The sequence below is a fragment of the Ranitomeya variabilis genome, chromosome 1, assembly GCF_051348905.1.
Source record: "Ranitomeya variabilis isolate aRanVar5 chromosome 1, aRanVar5.hap1, whole genome shotgun sequence".
In the NCBI taxonomy this organism is placed as follows: Eukaryota; Metazoa; Chordata; class Amphibia; order Anura; family Dendrobatidae; genus Ranitomeya; species Ranitomeya variabilis.
The window spans coordinates 752,313,745-752,332,422 of NC_135232.1; positions in this window are offsets into that span (position 1 = coordinate 752,313,745).

Sequence of the window (18,678 nt, forward strand, 5' to 3'; positions counted from 1 at the left end):
CAATTTTGTTTCTGGTGTCCTTTGACAGCTCTTTGGTCTTCACCATAGTGGAGTTTGGAGTCAGACTGTTTGAGGGTGTGCACAGGTGTCTTTTTATACTGATAACAAGTTTAAGCAGGTGCCATTACTACAGGTAATGAGTGGAGGAAAGAGGAGACTCTTAAAGAAGAAGTTACAGGTCTGTGAGAGCCAGAAATCTTGATTGTTTGTTTCTGACCAAATACTTATTTTCCACCATAATATGCAAATAAAATGATAAAAAAACAGACAATGTGATTTTCTGGATTTTTATTTCTCAGTTTGTCTCCCATAGTTGAGGTCTACCCATGATGTAAATTACAGACGCCTCTCATCTTTTTAAGTGGTGGAACTTGCACTATTGCTGAATGACTAAATACTTTTTTGCCCCACTGTATATTTACCTTTGTTTTCTGCACTCTTTAGGCAGTGAGACAACTCAGGTCTCTGGTCTCTCTATTCCCATTAGGTATATTACACATAAGGATTTACTAGCTTCCATTTATTTATATATGTGATGAAGGCTTTGTGTATATAGCCTATGGTTCATTGCATTTTCTAATTATTAGACACACTATAACAATGAAAAAAAAAAGATGAGTTCCAGCTCCGTAAAATTCAAAAGTTTAATTGAGTCCTTCATTAAAATACAAATAGGTGACTGTGCTCCCTCCGGTATATATTCCCAAGTGTGAGACGCAAATGGCGACGCGTTTCGATCCGAAGATCTTTCTCAAAGCCATACCTGTATCTGATTGTGTTTCTCTATATAGAGAGATCCACCAATCAGATTGAATTATTGGATCACATGACATTTCTTAAGGTCCTAGTAAAAACATTGACAACAAATAAATATATATATAATTAAAATATTCACTTTATATTTAACAATAATGCAGCATGGTTTCTGTACGTTTATTTAGTCCCATCGGGTATCTGGTATTTAAATGGAAAATCCAATACGCCTCCCGTGTTAGGAGACGTCTTCTCATATCTCCACCCCGACGAGGCATATGCACCTGCTCTATGGCCTGGATCTGGAAATTGGCAGTATTACGTGCATGACAGGTAACAAAATGTCTGGATGCTGCTGACATATTCCTACTGCCACCTGTTATGTTATTGATGTCATATAGATGTTCCCGAATACGGGTTTTGAGTTTTCTCGATGTGCAGCCCACATATGACATATTGCACTCTTTGCAGTTGATTTTATACACCAAATTGGTAGAATTACAATTAATATATTGTTTAATACTAAAATTAATTGTGCCTTCCGCATTTTGAAAAGTTTTAGCTACCAAAGCATGTTTGCATGCACTACAGTTGTTCGTGCCACATCTGAAAAAAACAGGATAATTCAACCATGTTTTTTTCTGTCCCATTATCGGAGATTGAAATAAACTGGGGGATATTTGGCTACCTATGGTTGGAGCCCTTCTTGATACTATATTTATCCCTGATTTTAAAATATCATTTAGGTGTTGGTCCTCATTGAGGATGGGCAGATATCTATGGATAATATTTTTGATTTTATTGAATTGAGGACTATATTGAAAACATATATACGGCTTTTTCGCCTGATTTAAATCTATCCTCCTTTCTGAAGTTATTAGATCATTACGATCTTTTTTTTCTACTATTTTTTTTGCTCTGTTGATTACCCAATTTGGATATTTCCGATTTTTTAATTTATTTTCAATCTGCCTAAATTCTCCCTGTAGATCTACCTCCAGAGAACAATTTCTCTTAACCCGAGTTAACTCCCCCACCGGGATTGCCTTGATCGTGTGCTTACTGTGGCTGCTGTCTGCATGCAAAATAGTGTTTCCACTAACTGGTTTGTGATGGGTTTTGGTAGTAATATTTAGATCAATAGTACCACTTAGTTCTAAGTCCAAAAAAGAAATTTTTGACCTATCAAATTTGTATGTAAATTTAATGTTGTACTGATTATCATTAAGATATTCCACAAAGTGTGGTATGGCAGATACATCACCCCCCCAGATAATGAGGGTATCATCTATGTATCTGCCATACCACACCATACAGTCCAAATACGGATTGGCCACCGAGAAGACGTATTCCAACTCCCAAAATGACATAACCAAATTTGCTAGGGAGGGTGAGTATTTGGCACCCATGGCCACTCCCGTTTTTTGCATGTAAAATTGGCCATTAAATGAAAAAAAATTATTAGTTAGTAAAAATTGAATTACCATTAGCAAATAATTAATTAGATCCATAGAGTAGTCACTAAATTTAACAAGATGATACTGTATTGCTGTAAGTGCCACATTATGAGGGATGCACGTGTACAGGGAGATAACATCACAACAAACCCAAGAATAATTAGTTTGCCACATTTTGTTGTCCATAATCCGCAATACCTCCTTGGAATCTTGTATATACCCCGGAGTTCGTTTTACTAATGGTTGGAGGAGAGAATCAACCCACTGACAGAGCTTTTCATTGCATGAACCTACTCCCGACACTATTGGTCGCATAGGGGGAATCCCTTCTTTTTTATGAATTTTGGGTACCCCATATATAATGGGAAGAATCGGATTCTCTACCATGATATAGTCTATTTGTTTTTTGGTTAGTACCCCTAAACTCTGTCCCTCCTTGACAATCAGGTCTCTTTCTTTTATGATTGCACTGGATGGATTTGATTTCAATTTGTCATATGTGTTTGGATCAGACAACAGTTCCATCATTTTGTTATGGTAGTCTGATGTATTTAATACTACTACTACCCCTCCTTTGTCTGACATCTTAATAATAATATCTGTCATGTCTTTGAGTTCTTTTAGTGCATGTTGAAATCTCCTGGGTATATTGTTCTGATTTCTCACAGTGTTATTTTTATTTTCACTGTATAGTTGTCTAAGTTCCCTCTCCACACCTTCCTGAAAACGATCCATACATTCGGATCTATCTTGCACTGGGTAGTAATATGGGTTTTTCATTTCAAAAACCTGTGAGAAATTAACTCCATCCGAGTCAGACATCATATCAGATCCGAGATCCTGCAACATGACCAATGTAATTTGATCTTTAAAGTCCATATTAGAAAATTCATTTCCTACTCCATTAGGGGTGGTACTGACCATCTGTTGTCTATCATCCTCAGGAGTCTCCCCTTGTAAAAAATGTTTTTTAATAGTCAAATTTCTAATAAACTTATTTGTGTCCATAATAGCTGTAAATAAATCAAAATTCTGATCTGGCACAAAATTTAAGCCCAAGGACAATATTTGAGTCTGATCTGCATTTTAGTGACTACTCTATGGATCTAATTAATTATTTGCTAATGGTAATTCAATTTTTACTAACTAATAATTTTTTTTCATTTAATGGACAATTTTACATGCAAAAAACGGGAGTGGCCATAGGTGCCAAATACTCACCCTCCCTAGCAAATTTGGTTATGTCATTTTGGGAGTTGGAATACGTCTTCTCGGTGGCCAATCCGTATTTGGACTGTATGGTGTGGTATGGCAGATACATAGATGATACCCTCATTATCTGGGGGGGTGATGTATCTGCCATACCACACTTTGTGGAATATCTTAATGATAATCAGTACAACATTAAATTTATATACAAATTTGATAGGTCAAAAATTTCTTTTTTGGACTTAGAACTAAGTGGTACTATTGATCTAAATATTACTACCAAAACCCATCACAAACCAGTTAGTGGAAACACTATTTTGCATGCAGACAGCAGCCACAGTAAGCACACGATCAAGGCAATCCCGGTGGGGGAGTTAACTCGGGTTAAGAGAAATTGTTCTCTGGAGGTAGATCTACAGGGAAAATTTAGGCAGATTGAAAATAAATTAAAAAATCGGAAATATCCAAATTGGGTAATCAACAGAGCAAAAAAAATAGTAGAAAAAAAAGATCGTAATGATCTAATAACTTCAGAAAGGAGGATAGATTTAAATCAGGCGAAAAAGCCATATATATGTTTTCAATATAGTCCTCAATTCAATAAAATCAAAAATATTATCCATAGATATCTGCCCATCCTCAATAAGGACCAACACCTAAATGATATTTTAAAATCAGGGATAAATATAGTATCAAGAAGGGCTCCAACCATAGGTAGCCAAATATCCTCCAGTTTATTTCAATCTCCGATAATGGGACAGAAAAAAACATGGTTGAATTATCCTGGTTTTTTCAGATGTGGCACGAACAACTGTAGTGCATGCAAACATGCTTTGGTAGCTAAAACTTTTCAAAATGCGGAAGGCACAATTAATTTTAGTATTAAACAATATATTAATTGTAATTCTACCAATTTGGTGTATAAAATCAACTGCAAAGAGTGCAATATGTCATATGTGGGCTGCACATCGAGAAAACTCAAAACCCGTATTCGGGAACATCTATATGACATCAATAACATAACAGGTGGCAGTAGGAATATGTCAGCAGCATCCAGACATTTTGTTACCTGTTATGCACGTAATACTGCCAATTTCCAGATCCAGGCCATAGAGCAGGTGCATATGCCTCGTCGGGGTGGAGATATGAGAAGACGTCTCCTAACACGGGAGGCGTATTGGATTTTCCATTTAAATACCAGATACCCGATGGGACTAAATAAACGTACAGAAACCATGCTGCATTATTGTTAAATATAAAGTGAATATTTTAATTATATATATATTTATTTGTTGTCAATGTTTTTACTAGGACCTTAAGAAATGTCATGTGATCCAATAATTCAATCTGATTGGTGGATCTCTCTATATAGAGAAACACAATCAGATACAGGTATGCCTTTGAGAAAGATCTTCGGATCGAAACGCGTCGCCATTTGCGTCTCACACTTGGGAATATATACCGGAGGGAGCACAGTCACCTATTTGTGTTTTAATGAAGGACTCAATTAAACTTTTGAATTTTACGGAGCTGGAACTCATCTTTTTTTTTTCCTTGGATTTTACTCGTTTTCCTGCAAACGGAGTTCCGTGCACCTGTGTTCATCAATGGTGAGCTGGCTTACAACTTCTTTCTATTACACTATAACAATACATGCCTGATATCTGATGTATGCAAATCCCATGTATTTGTGTTTCTACTAGACATAATACTGTGGTGGTTATATTCCGATTCATGTGCACTGCAGTTCGGCATCAATACACATAGAGATCCTATGGTTGTTATTACCCGTACTGGTTACAGATCCACTACATCTTTATCTTAATATGTGTTTTCTATTAGCCAGCTCACATATTTTGCCTTATGGTGGATTCCCATGAGCTATATAATTGGGGTTGTTTACTTTTTATTACTTATATGTGTTTTAAATGTTAATAATCTTGTGTTGTTGGAGGTGCAATAAAGGTATTTTCTATTTTTCTAATTTGTGGATGTGCATACCATAATTAGTCTAGTCTTCTTTCTTTTGTTGTGCCTAAACTTCCTTGGACTCAACTACCCGTGCTACTATCTGTGATGCACTGACCCCTGTTACAGGTAGGGGGCACTGCATGGTCTCCTCAGAATATGTACAGAGGCATACTGAGGCCATGGGAATGCATGGCAGTCACAGGCATAACTGTGATGATGAGACAACGTCCGGCATGATTGTAAATGGCCGGTATGTGTCGCAGAGGGAGTCTGCGCTGTAAGCCTGAAGTAAGGTTGTTCTGGGGCCTGTAGTTCCACAAGTATTTGTGTAGTTTTAAAGGGAGGCTTACAGGGTTAGTCGGCAAGCTGGGTGGGTCTGACTAACCACACACACCTTCCATCCATGGGAGTGGTTACAACTACATAATGTGACTGTAACGAATGGAAACGGAGGCACAGATGTAGAAGTTCACATTTGTATTTATTAAGGTTTGATGTGGAACCACTAGACCACGGTCCGGGGGGCTCCGAAGGGGGCGTTTGTTATGATCCTTAGTGGTTGAGGATCACAAATTACTCCAGCAAGGTGACTATACATAGGACAAGCTCTAGGGAGGTGGAAAACTGGACTGACCGCAAAACTGAACCTATCCAACCACACTAGAGGCAGCTGGTGAACGTGTCTAAAATCCTAGACGTCTCGAGCCAGCCTGAGGAACTAACTACCCCTAGAGAGAAAGAAAGACCTTGCCTCCAGAGAAATAATCCCCAAAAGATATAGAAGCCCCCAACAGATAATAACGGTGAGGTAAGAGGAAGGCACATACACAGGGGTGAAAGCAGATTCAGCAAAAGAGGCCCACTAATTCTAGATAGCAGAAAATAGAAAAGGGGTCTATGCGGTCAGTAAAAAACCCTTACAAAATATCCACACTGAGATTTCAAGAACCCCCACACCAACTAACGGTGTGAGGGGAGAAATTCAGTCCCCTAGAGCAACCAGCAAGTAAGAAATCACATTTTAACAAGCTGGACAAAAAACATGATGAACGCTGATAATCAGAAACTGAACAAACAAAAACTTAGCTTGTCTTGGAGAGACTGGGAGCAAGGTAGTCACCAGGAATCTGAAGAGCACTGAATACATTGATAGCAGGCAAGGAACTGAGTATCCAGGTGAGCTAAATAGGAAACCAACCAAGGATAACGAACCAGGTGATGAAGCCAACCTGCAGAAAGACAACACTACACAGTACCGCTTGTGACCACTAGAGGGAGCCCAAAAATAGAGTTCACAACAGTACCCCCCCCTTGAGGAGGGGTCACCGAACCCTCATCAAGACCCCCAGGGCGATCAGGACGAGCTGCGTGGAAGGCACGAACCAAATCGGCTGCATGAACATCAGAGGCGACAACCCAGGAATTATCCTCCTGACCATAGCCCTTCCACTTAACCAGATACTGAAGTCTCCGTCTAGAGATACGAGAATCCAAAATCTTCTCCACCACGTACTCCAATTCGCCCTCGACCAGCACCGGAGCAGGAGGCTCAACAGAAGGAACCACAGGTATCACATACCTCCGCAACAAAGACCTATGGAACACATTATGGATGGCAAACGATGCCGGGAGATCCAAACGAAAAGACACCGGGTTAAGGATTTCCAAGATCTTATAAGGACCGATGAAGCGAGGCTTAAACTTAGGAGATGAAACCTTCATAGGAACATACCGAGAAGACAGCCACACCAAATCCCCAACACGAAGTCGGGGACCCACACCGCGGCGGCGGTTGGCAAAGCGCTGAGCCCTCTCCTGTGACAATTTCAGATTGTCCACCACATGGCTCCAAATCTGCTGCAACCTATCCACCACAGAATCCACCCCAGGACAGTCAGAAGACTCAACCTGACCCGAGGAAAAATGAGGATGGAAACCAGAATTGCAGAAAAAAGGCGAAACCAAGGTAGCAGAACTAGCCCGATTATTAAGGGCAAACTCGGCCAATGGCAAAAAAGTCACCCAATCATCCTGATCAGCAGAAACAAAACATCTCAAATAAGTCTCCAACGTCTGATTAGTTCGCTCGGTTTGGCCATTAGTCTGAGGATGGAAGGCCGACGAAAAAGACAAATCAATGCCCATCTTAGCACAAAAAGTTCGCCAAAACCTGGACACAAACTGGGATCCTCTATCAGACACAATATTTTCAGGAATGCCGTGCAAGCGAACCACATTCTGAAAAAATAGAGGAACCAAATCGGAGGAGGAAGGCAGCTTAGGCAAGGGCACCAAATGGACCATCTTGGAAAAACGATCACACACCACCCAGATGACAGACATTTTCTGAGATACTGGCAGATCCGAAATAAAATCCATGGAAATGTGCGTCCAAGGCCTTTTCTGGACAGGCAAAGGCAAAAGCAAACCGCTGGCACGAGAACAGCAAGGCTTAGCCCGAGCACAAATCCCACAAGACTGCACAAAGGAACGCACATCCCGCGACAAGGAAGGCCACCAGAAGGACCTAGCCACCAAATCTCTGGTACCAAAAATCCCAGGATGACCCGCCAACACCGAAGAATGAACCTCGGAAATAACTCTGCTGGTCCATCTATCCGGGACAAACAGTCTCTCTGGTGGACAACGGTCAGGTCTATCTGCCTGAAATTTCTGCAGCACTCGTCGCAAATCTGGAGAAATGGCAGACAAAATCACTCCCTCTCTGAGAATACCAGCCGGCTCAGAAACTCCCGGAGAGTCAGGCACAAAACTCCTAGAAAGTGCATCAGCTTTCACGTTCTTCAAACCAGGCAGGTACGAGACCACGAAGTTGAAACGGGAGAAAAACAACGACCAATGAGCCTGTCTAGGATTCAGGCGCTTGGCAGACTCGAGGTAAATCAGATTTTTGTGATCAGTCAGGACCACCACACGATGTTTAGCTCCTTCGAGCCAATGTCGCCACTCCTCAAATGCCCACTTCATAGCCAACAACTCCCGATTACCAACATCATAATTTCGCTCGGCAGGCGAAAACTTTCTTGAAAAGAAAGCACACGGCTTCATCACAGAGCCCTCAGAGCTTCTCTGCGACAAAACAGCCCCTGCTCCAATCTCGGAAGCATCAACCTCGACCTGGAAGGGGAGAGAGACATCTGGCTGACATAAGACTGGAGCTGAAGAAAACCGGTGCTTAAGCTCCCGAAAGGCCTCCACGGCCGCAGGAGACCAATTAGTCACATCAGAGCCCTTCTTGGTCAAATCCGTCAAAGGTTTATTCTCAGCCAATGGCGTAGCATCAATTCCCCTCAGAGGAATAGGAAATTCCAAAGGCTCCAGGACAAAACCACAGCGCCTGGCAAATGACAAATCCATCAGATTCAGGGCAGCACCCGAATCCACAAAGGCCATAACCGAGTAGGACGACAAAGAACAAATCAAAGTAACAGACAAAATAAATTTAGGCTGTATAGTACCAATGGTGACATGTTTAGCAACCTTTATTAAGCGTTTAGAGCATGCTGAGATAACATGAGCAGAATCACCACAGTAAAAGCACAACCCATTTTGACGTCTATGACTTTGTCGCTCAATTCTGGTCAGAGTTCGATCACATTGCATAGACTCAGGTCCCTGTTCAGAAAATACCGCCAATGGATGAGCAGATTTGCACTCCCGCAAACGCCGATCAACCTGAATGGCTAAAGCCATAGAATCACTCAGACTTGTAGGGGTGGGGAACCCCACCATAACATCCTTAATGGCTTCAGAAAGACCTTCTCTGAAATTTGCAGCCAGGGCACACTCATTCCATTGAGTAAGCACTGACCATTTCCGAAATTTTTGACAATACACCTCTGCTTCCTCCTGCCCTTGAGAGAGGGCCAGCAACGCTTTTTCTGCCTGATTCTCAAGATTAGGCTCCTCATAAAGCAATCCAAGAGCCAGAAAAAACGCATCCACATTAAGCAATGCAGGATCTCCTGGCGCCAGAGAGAAAGCCCAATCCTGCGGGTCGCCACGCAACAAGGAGATAACAATTTTTACTTGCTGAGCGGAATCACCAGAGGAACGAGGTCTCAGAGATAGAAATAACTTACAATTATTCTTAAAATTCTGAAACCTAGATCTATCTCCAGAAAACAACTCAGGAATGGGTATCTTTGGTTCTGACATAGGGTTATGAATAACAAAATCCTGAATACTTTGCACCCGTGCAGCAAGATGATCCACACTAGAAGTCAGAGTCTGAACATCCATGTCTGCAGCTGAGCTCAAAACCACTCAGAGTTCAAGGGGATGAAAGAAGCTAGACAGACTGCAGCACAAAAAAAAAATGTACTCAGGTCTTCTTTTAATCCCACTTCTGTGATGCATAAAACACTTTTTGGCCTGCTATACTGTTATGATCCTTAGTGGTTGAGGATCACAAATTACTCCAGCAAGGTGACTATACATAGGACAAGCTCTAGGGAGGTGGAAAACTGGACTGACCGCAAAACTAAACCTATCCAACCACACTAGAGGCAGCCGGTGAACGTGTCTAAAATCCTAGACGTCTCGAGCCAGCCTGAGGAACTAACTACCCCTAGAGAGAAAGAAAGACCTCTCTTGCCTCCAGAGAAATAATCCCCAAAAGATATAGAAGCCCCCAACAGATAATAACGGTGAGGTAAGAGGAAGGCACATACACAGGGGTGAAAGCAGATTCAGCAAAAGAGGCCCACTAATTCTAGATAGCAGAAAATAGAAAAGGGGTCTATGCGGTCAGTAAAAAACCCTTACAAAATATCCACACTGAGATTTCAATAACCCCCACACCAACTAACGGTGTGAGGGGAGAAACTCAGTCCCCTAGAGCAACCAGCAAGTAAGAAATCACATTTTAACAAGCTGGACAAAAAACATGATGAACGCTGATAATCAGAAACTGAACAAACAAAAACTTAGCTTGTCTTGGAGAGACTGGGAGCAAGGTAGTCACCAGGAATCTGAAGAGCACTGAATACATTGATAGCAGGCAAGGAACTGAGTATCCAGGTGAGCTAAATAGGAAACCAACCAAGGATAACGAACCAGGTGATGAAGCCAACCTGCAGAAAGACAACACTACACAGTACCGCTTGTGACCACTAGAGGGAGCCCAAAAATAGAGTTCACAACAGGCGTTACTGCGTGAGCCCCAGACACCAATAGTAAGTCCCCTCGAACAGGGACAGAATGAAATGCCTGGAGGACACGGGTGCTACCTTCAGTTAGATCCCGAACTCGTGGCGGCTGTCCCAGCGGAACAGACGGACGAGCAAAGTTAACGGACGTTGCATTGCTGACTGGAGGATACCGGGTGTAGGAGTGGAAGCTGGCTCCGGGAGTACTGGAGTGGTCCGGAAGTGAGGCTGGCGGACTGGCAGGACTAGACGGGTCCAGTGTAGATACTGCGGAAGCAGTCCAGAATGACCGGGTAACTGGTAGCAGAAGATCTGTGGAGACAGACAGAATGAGCGGAGTTCCTTGCAGATACTACAGAAACAGCAGCGCAAGATAACAGGAACCGGAAGTTAGCAACAGTAGGAACTTGTTGCTCCGGCGCCCTCCATACGGTGGAAGGGCTAGAAATAGTAGTAAAACACACGCCATTGGTTAGAGGCAACATTTGGAAAATGCACACTGTCTCTTTAAGAGACCGGGAGCGAGCGCGTGTGCGACCTAGTAACCCTGTCAGGAAACCTGCTGGCCACATGCCAGGAAGCAGGAGAGGAAGGAGGGATGGGGGCTGTGTTCAGACAGCATGAAGCCGGCACAGAGCGAGAGTCCCGACGGAGACCTCCTGGAGGTACAGTAAGCAGACCGGGTGTAACAGTGACCATGGTGTGGTCACATGAGGGAGAGTGTATGGACCTGAATGGTCTGTGTTCTAAGGTCCTGGAAGGCCTATGTGTTGGAGGTGCTAACTTCCTGAAGAGCACATGCTGAGGCTTTGGACCTGGTTTCCTGTGTGTTGGACGGTTCCAAGTGGGGACGGACGTCCTGAACAGCACACAAAGAGAGGCCGTGTCTGCAGAGTCAGTGATGGCACTGCGTTTGGGGGAGCTACCTTCCATCTGAGGATCTGGAATGTTGGGGAGTGCACTGATCACAGGGATGGTGATCCCAGTTCGGCAGCTTCACCAGGAGAGAGGACTAACAGGAGGTTATTGTGTGGAGCAGGAGCTCCAGAAAGGTAACACCCAGAAAGGGGGTTATAATAATGGCAGAGAAGTATCTGCCAGTGGAACAAACTGTCACTGATTGACATGTTCCTTGGATGTATATAATGAACTGTACATGACCCGGTTTATGCTGCATAAAATAAACCGGATAGATTGTTTAAGTGGAAACCTGTTCCTGTGTGTCTGAATATTGCGGCCAAGTGAGTGTCCCCAACCCGTTAGTGATCACGGCATCACATATGGTGCTAGACTGCTGGCAACGGTCCAGGAAGCACATGTGGAGTTTATTGCTGTAGCCCAGAGGGGTTACGAAGTTTGCTGTGGATCGGCGGGTCCACAAAGCTTACAAGCGTCTGGCTGTAACTCGACAGGGTTACGAAGAGTTTCTGTGGATCGGCGGGTCCATGAAGTCTGTGGTGCGGGGCTGTGCAGAGCTTTATGGAGAGTAGCTGCAGGTGCAGCAAGAGGTTCTTCAGCAGCAGCGGCACCCGGAGGTGCCGGCAGTTTATGGCTGCAGCAAGAGCTGTTGTAGTGCCAGTGAGAGCTGGTGAGGTGTCGTAAGGACATTGGTGGTCCAGATCGTGCAGACTCTTAAAGGGCCAGTGCCGACCCAAAGAGACTTTTTTTGTACTGTGAACTGGTGCCTGAGAGTACAGTGGGGAGTCCACGGGGTGTAACCCAGGGAAGGGGTGGTGTTCCTAAAAAGGTGGTGTCCCTAAAAGGGGTGGTGTTCCTAAAAGTGGGCGGTGACCAAATCAGGGATGGTTGCCCAAAAAGGGTGGAGTCCCAAAAGGAGGCAGTAGCCCGAACAGGGATATTTGCCCCAAAAGGGGTGGAGTCCCAAAAGGGGGCGGTGACCCAAACAGGGATAATTGCCCAAAAGGAGTGGAGTCCTGGGGAATGGTAGTTTCCTAAAAGGGGCGGAGCATCCTGAAGGGGTGCCGCAGACAAACTGTTGCTCGGGGCAAGTGCATTATGTGTGTCCAGTCTGCTATGTGAACTATCAACCCGGCGAGAGTTTGTGCGGGGGGGTGTCCTGTGGATGCACGAGAAAGAAATGTGCGGACTGGTTGATTCTGGGAGCCCGGTGGCTCTTGTGAGGGTTGCACCCAAGGGATTTGAAATACCCAATAGGAAGGTCAGGGTCACCTGCATCCATGGGCGCACTAAGGACTATCCAGAGGCCAGGGTGGTCCTCAAGATGGCCAGGGACAGTACAATCCATTATGTCGCTGTAGTCTCAAACTTAACTGATAATAGGCCAGGACTCTGGGCTATACTCATAGCAAAAGACTCGGCACTCAACTTAACTTAATCAGATAAGTGGTTTAATTGTGTCCATGCTAGTAACTAGTGTTGAGCGATACTTTCCGATATCGGAAAGTATCGGTATCGGAAAGTATCGGCCGATACCGTCACAGTATCGGAATCCAATCCGATACCGATACCCGATCCCAATGCAAGTCAATGGGACGAAAATATCGGAATTAAAATAAACCCTTTCTTTCCTTGTAGGTTAATTCTACATGAAGGAAAACAACTAAGAATAATGTAGGATGTATTGGGGGAGGTGGCGGAGACATTAAAGGCACAGGGGTTTATCCCAATCAAATAGAATAGCAGTATTTTTAATTTTTTTATGACGTTCGGCGTTAGAAAGAATTTGACTATGTTAATTTTTTATTTATTTTGTCAGATATTGATGTTTCACTACTTCCACGCCCTTCACCCTATTTTTTACTTCTCCCACACTTTCTTCTTCATTATCCTCATCATCAGCTTCTGTGACATCAACTTCTTCACCTTATTCATCTTCTTCTTTTCTACGTATATATATATTTTTTTTTTTACATTGTTCATATTCTTTTTATTTAACTATTATCTTTTTTATATTCAACTTCTTCATCATATTCTTATTTGTGACAGGCATTCCCGTAGTTGTTATCTATAAAAGTTTGAAGATTACACCTTCCGTTCTGCCTGTCACAAAACAGTTACATTTGTCCGCGTTCAGTTTGGCCTGCAGCATCAGGCTTTATCCAGGGGCACCACGAGGAGGAACGGACTCACCCCCATACACTGCTTAGTCTTCTTCTGCTTATAATTTAGATAATATCTTTTGCTCTGATATTTAGTCTTATGCTTAATGTTCTTCTGCTCTTTGTTCTGCAGCCTCTTGTTCTTCTGCTTCTCGGTCTTCCAGGTTGTCGTCGTCATCTCCAGGGTCGTCATCTCCAGGGTCGTCGTCATCGGGGTCGTCGTCATCGGGGTCGTCGTCATCGGGGTCGTCTTCAGGGTCATCGTCTCCAGGGTCGTCGTCATCTCGGTGGTTGTCGTCTCTGGTGTCGTCATCATCTTAGGGGTGGTCTTCCGGGTCATCGTCTTTCGGGTCTTGAACTTGGAAATGTAGCAGAAGGTACAAGAAGGCTGAGAAAATGCCGAGAAACAGCTGATGGAACTGGAACTCGGATGGCTACCCGAAGGTCCAAGAGCCAATGGAACTACCGAGGACCAGCTGACGTTACTGGAACCCGGTTACTAAGCAGGAGGTACCCGTGCCTGAAAGCACTACCAAGGACCACCTGACGTTGGTGGAACTCGGATACCCAGAGGGAGGCACCTAAGCCAAAGGCTCTGCCCGGAACCAGCTGACGGTACTGGAACCAGGATGGGGAGCAGAAGGTACAAGAGCAAAAGACACTGCCGAGAACCAGCTGACGGTACTGGAACCCGGATGGGTAGCCGAAGGTCCAAGAGCCAATGGAACTACCGAGGACCAGCTGACGTTACTGGAACCCGGTTACTAAGCAGGAGGTACCCGTGCCTGAAAGCACTACCAAGGACCACCTGACGTTGGTGGAACTCGGATACCCAGAGGGAGGCACCTAAGCCAAAGGCTCTGCCCGGAACCAGCTGACGGTACTGGAACCAGGATGGGGAGCAGAAGGTACAAGAGCAAAAGACACTGCCGAGAACCAGCTGACGGTACTGGAACCCGGATGGGGACCTATTCAAGCTTGTCTTCCTAGGGCCCCAACTGGCGGTGTGTTAGAGCCCAGGGACAGCAGGAGGAGGAGCAGGGGGAGGAGGAGCAGGGGGAGGGGAGTGTAGGCCGAAGCCTGCACAGGCGGCAGCTTTGGGTGTGTTGTGTCTGCGTGGCTTTTGCAGGACACGTTGCCGGCTACACAGCAGGGGAACAGCTGGCGGTGCTGGACCCCACTGACACATTGGCGAGGTGTTTGGCTCTGTGCAGCCAGCACTTCCGGACAGCAACTAGCGTTGTTGGAGCCCGGGCTCTGCAGGTGGAGCAGAGTGTAGGCCGAAGCCTAATTGAACCGATTTCAAAAGTCACCTTTAACCCCCCCTCAGGGGTTACAAAGTAGAAGAGCCACAGCTTATGCAGCAGCAGTGCTGCGCAAGTCAAAGGTTGCTCTTGTAATTTTTCTCCTTGCACACGCTGAATGGAACACGTATAACATTTAGCCCTTTATACAGTCAAACTGTGTTGGAGGCGCGAGTTCCCTTTGTAATGAGACGCAGCACAGATGTCAAGAATCCCACCTTGGTGCTGGGTGCAGCCTCCTGAGCGTTGTTATTTGCTGTACAGGAGTCTGCGCTGTCGTGTTATCCCCTGGCCTAGCGCTGTTAGCGCTGCCCATCTTCTGACCTCATTTAATGTTGGCTGGTGCGGTTCGCGATGCCCATGAATCACAGCCCCGCAGTGTCTTGACATAGTTAAAACACTGCGGGGCTGGGATTCATGGCCTGGCGCAGTACATATGTTCGCCTCTCGCTTGGGTTCTTACACCTGCTTCAGACTATGTGGCGTCAGCTGATCCCTTATCGCATGCCACGGCCATGAAGCCGCACAGTCTGAAGAAGGCGGAAGGAGATGAGGGACAGGCGAACTGATGCACTGCTCATGCCCATCAAACACACCCTCGCAGTCCCAATAAATAAGACACCGAGGGGCGTTGTGTGGGTCAGGGCGGCCGCAGAGGCGCAGCCAGCCAAACAATGATGCCAGAAGACGGGCAGCGCTACCAAGGGGGTTGCAGCGTGTCATTACAAAGGAAAGTCACACCACCGGGACGGTTAAATGGTCACACAGAGGACACATTGCGGACGTGTTTTCAGTTCCACATGTGCGAGGAGAATACGTTTCTGAGCCACCTTGCACACATGCAGCATTACCGCTGTACAAGGTGGCTGGATAACGTAAAAACGCCTGGGGGAGGGGGGACAGGTTCCCTTCAATTTCAGTTCTGGTGTCTGCGTGGCTTTTGCAGGACACGTTGCCAGCTGCACAGCAGGGGAACAGCTGGCGGTGCTGGACCCCACTGACACATTGGCTGGTGTTTTTCTCTGTGCAGCTAGCACATCTGGGCCCCAACTGGCGGTGTGTTAGAGCCCAGGGACAGCAGGAGGAGGAGCAGGAGGAGGAGGAGCAGGGGGAGGGGAGTGTAGGCCGAAGCCTGCACAGGCGGCAGCTTTGGGTGTGTTGTGTCTGCGTGGCTTTTGCAGGACACGTTGCCGGCTACACAGCAGGGGAACAGCTGGCGGTGCTGGACCCCACTGACACATTGGCGAGGTGTTTGGCTCTGTGCAGCCAGCACTTCCGGACAGCAACTAGCGTTGTTGGAGCCCGGGCTCTGCAGGTGGAGCAGAGTGTAGGCCGAAGCCTAATTGAACCGATTTCAAAAGTCACCTTTAACCCCCCCTCAGGGGTTACAAAGTAGAAGAGCCACAGCTTATGCAGCAGCAGTGCTGCGCAAGTCAAAGGTTGCTCTTGTAATTTTTCTCCTTGCACACGCTGAATGGAACACGTATAACATTTAGCCCTTTATACAGTCAAACTGTGTTGGAGGCGCGAGTTCCCTTTGTAATGAGACGCAGCACAGATGTCAAGAATCCCACCTTGGTGCTGGGTGCAGCCTCCTGAGCGTTGTTATTTGCTGTACAGGAGTCTGCGCTGTCGTGTTATCCCCTGGCCTAGCGCTGTTAGCGCTGCCCATCTTCTGACCTCATTTAATGTTGGCTGGTGCGGTTCGCGATGCCCATGAATCACAGCCCCGCAGTGTCTTGACATAGTTAAAACACTGCGGGGCTGGGATTCATGGCCTGGCGCAGTACATATGTTCGCCTCTCGCTTGGGTTCTTACACCTGCTTCAGACTATGTGGCGTCAGCTGATCCCTTATCGCATGCCACGGCCATGAAGCCGCACAGTCTGAAGAAGGCGGAAGGAGATGAGGGACAGGCGAACTGATGCACTGCTCATGCCCATCAAACACACCCTCGCAGTCCCAATAAATAAGACACCGAGGGGCGTTGTGTGGGTCAGGGCGGCCGCAGAGGCGCAGCCAGCCAAACAATGATGCCAGAAGACGGGCAGCGCTACCAAGGGGGTTGCAGCGTGTCATTACAAAGGAAAGTCACACCACCGGGACGGTTAAATGGTCACACAGAGGACACATTGCGGACGTGTTTTCAGTTCCACATGTGCGAGGAGAATACGTTTCTGAGCCACCTTGCACACATGCAGCATTACCGCTGTACAAGGTGGCTGGATAACGTAAAAACGCCTGGGGGAGGGGGGACAGGTTCCCTTCAATTTCAGTTCTGGTGTCTGCGTGGCTTTTGCAGGACACGTTGCCGGCTGCACAGCAGGGGAACAGCTGGCGGTGCTGGACCCCACTGACACATTGGCTGGTGTTTTTCTCTGTGCAGCTAGCACATCTGGGCCCCAACTGGCGGTGTGTTAGAGCCCAGGGACAGCAGGAGGAGGAGCAGGAGGAGGAGGAGCAGGGGGAGGGGAGTGTAGGCCGAAGCCTGCACAGGCGGCAGCTTTGGGTGTGTTGTGTCTGCGTGGCTTTTGCAGGACACGTTGCCGGCTACACAGCAGGGGAACAGCTGGCGGTGCTGGACCCCACTGACACATTGGCGAGGTGTTTGGCTCTGTGCAGCCAGCACTTCCGGACAGCAACTAGCGTTGTTGGAGCCCGGGCTCTGCAGGTGGAGCAGAGTGTAGGCCGAAGCCTAATTGAACCGATTTCAAAAGTCACCTTTAACCCCCCCTCAGGGGTTACAAAGTAGAAGAGCCACAGCTTATGCAGCAGCAGTGCTGCGCAAGTCAAAGGTTGCTCTTGTAATTTTTCTCCTTGCACACGCTGAATGGAACACGTATAACATTTAGCCCTTTATACAGTCAAACTGTGTTGGAGGCGCGAGTTCCCTTTGTAATGAGACGCAGCACAGATGTCAAGAATCCCACCTTGGTGCTGGGTGCAGCCTCCTGAGCGTTGTTATTTGCTGTACAGGAGTCTGCGCTGTCGTGTTATCCCCTGGCCTAGCGCTGTTAGCGCTGCCCATCTTCTGACCTCATTTAATGTTGGCTGGTGCGGTTCGCGATGCCCATGAATCACAGCCCCGCAGTGTCTTGACATAGTTAAAACACTGCGGGGCTGGGATTCATGGCCTGGCGCAGTACATATGTTCGCCTCTCGCTTGGGTTCTTACACCTGCTTCAGACTATGTGGCGTCAGCTGATCCCTTATCGCATGCCACGGCCATGAAGCCGCACAGTCTGAAGAAGGCGGAAGGAGATGAGGGACAGGCGAACTGATGCACTGCTCATGCCCATCAAACACACCCTCGCAGTCCCAATAAATAAGACACCGAGGGGCGTTGTGTGGGTCAGGGCGGCCGCAGAGGCGCAGCCAGCCAAACAATGATGCCAGAAGACGGGCAGCGCTACCAAGGGGGTTGCAGCGTGTCATTACAAAGGAAAGTCACACCACCGGGACGGTTAAATGGTCACACAGAGGACACATTGCGGACGTGTTTTCAGTTCCACATGTGCGAGGAGAATACGTTTCTGAGCCACCTTGCACACATGCAGCATTACCGCTGTACAAGGTGGCTGGATAACGTAAAAACGCCTGGGGGAGGGGGGACAGGTTCCCTTCAATTTCAGTTCTGGTGTCTGCGTGGCTTTTGCAGGACACGTTGCCGGCTGCACAGCAGGGGAACAGCTGGCGGTGCTGGACCCCACTGACACATTGGCTGGTGTTTTTC